The sequence below is a fragment of the Loa loa genome (genome assembly GCF_000183805.2).
Source record: "Loa loa unplaced genomic scaffold supercont3.378, whole genome shotgun sequence".
Lineage (NCBI taxonomy): Eukaryota > Metazoa > Nematoda > Chromadorea > Rhabditida > Onchocercidae > Loa > Loa loa.
The window spans coordinates 50,766-52,971 of record NW_018108558.1 but is presented as its reverse complement, the minus strand read 5'-3'; positions in this window follow the sequence as shown (position 1 = coordinate 52,971).

Genomic DNA, 2,206 nt, shown 5'->3' with positions numbered 1-2,206 from the left:
ATAATATATATATATATATATATATATATATATATATATATATATATATATATATATATATATATATATATATATATATATATATATATATATATATGAAATAATATAATTAGTTAATAAATTCCTGAAAGTCATAACTTACACAACTCCAAACATTTCGATGATCTGAATTTTTGATAAAATTCTCTTATGTATGTATTCTTTTATATTCAAGTAATCGAATTCTAAACGACTAAAATCATTTCTTCTCTCAACAATGTACAAAAGTATTCAAGAAATTTCACATTTTAGCTAAATTTATTCTATGCTTATTTACTAATACCTATGCTTAGAAATTGATTGAAATTATTTTGAAATCTCATTAGGGAAGGTATTATTTGAAATTGCTTTACTCACTAATATATTAATTAGTCGCTTCTTCTGCAGCAGATTAATGATTAAATTATGATTACGATATTTAGTTGCTTTATCATATTCAATAGTAATGTTATCATGCATTTATTGATTGAACCATTCCTTTAAAAAAAAACAGTAGTTAAAATGTTTATCAATACGTTTGTCAAAATTTTATCACTTTAATCAATTAAAATCGATACGATTACAATGTTTTGTAGAAATATGCGATTTAATAGTGCTATAGAAAGAGAAGAAAGTACGTATGAAAGATTTTGACTTCTAAAATTTATACTTAATTATCATATTATTCACTGATATATTTGGATTAATTACTAACTTCTACAGTAAATCAATCATTAAAATATTATTGCAGTTTGTAGCTTGTTTTATCACCAATAATTCACCACTATTTGATAACCTGAAATTATTTCTGTGATTTTTTTTTCAAATGATATCACTTTGATCTTCTAACTTTCTGAAATATGGTAAGCAATCTCTGATAGCGCAGTATCATGGGTGAAAAATTGCAAATTGATTAAGTGATATGTTACAGTCACCACTACATAACTAAAATATGACATATTTTATCAATAATAAAGGTCATTCAAATGATAAAGTAATCATTTTTGTGTTTGCCTTTGGAATATAATATTAGACTAATTTATTATGGTACACATATGATTCGTGAAAGCCAAGTTGAGATTTGATATCTTGGCTCTTGAAAAACTTTGATTGCTATTTGAATTTCGTCGCTTAAATTCATTTTAAAAAGGATATTACGAAAAGAAAAAATGAAATTTGTTATTTTTGTAATAGAATTAAAATCTCATTTAATCCTTTTTTGATGGAAATCTCTTCGTCTCTTTCCTCAATCAATTATGTTTATAGTTTACAAATGTAGCTAAATATAACGGAAAAGACTTGAGAATTGAAAATTGGAAAACAAAAAATTGAAAACCAGAAATTTTTTGCTAGAATCTTGCATGTTTGTATATATATAATTTGCAAATGCATGTGTGCGTATGTATTTATCTGTATGTTTATGTATGCGTATGTATATGTACATGTATGTGTGTATGTATGTGTGTGCATGTGAGTGTATGTATATGTATGTGCGTGTTTGTGTGCGTGTATGTGTATATTTGCACATGTATGTGTTTGAGTGTGTTAAAATTAAAAATAGTGGTTGAATTTATTAAAAATATCTTCGAAACTAAGAAAAATAATTATGAAATTAATGAAATTTAATGAAAAAGTGCAAATTCCGCTCGAAAATTTCTGACCTAATCGAATTATAAAACAACGTTCAAAAAAATTGATCAAAGTTCGGTAAAAAAAAAATGAAACGAAAGGTAAAAATGACATTTGACAATTTTTAAATTCATTCAATTAATAAATTATTACACTTTTTGTGCTTTTCTTTTCCTTCTTTTTTAACCAAAATATTTGTAAATGAATTTTTGGAAGTAATTGTAATTTAAAAATCTGCAAAAAATTATTGAGAAATTTAAAAAATTTTAGTATCAAATTTCAGCCAAATTAAATGCATCAAATTGTTTATTGCAATTATTTTATTGAAAAAAATAGAATACGTTCCTATTTCAGTCGAATAAATTAGACTTTAAATGAGGTGAGTGATGATTGAGAATTATTCAATAATTTACTATTATCAGTAAAATTTTCATTACCGATTTGATATGCATAAAAAGAAAATAAGCAATTTTAGCATAAGCCATTGTTTAATCTTTTCATTGTACCATCCATCATTTTATCTACATAAGTTAAAATTGAATACTAGGAAATAATATTA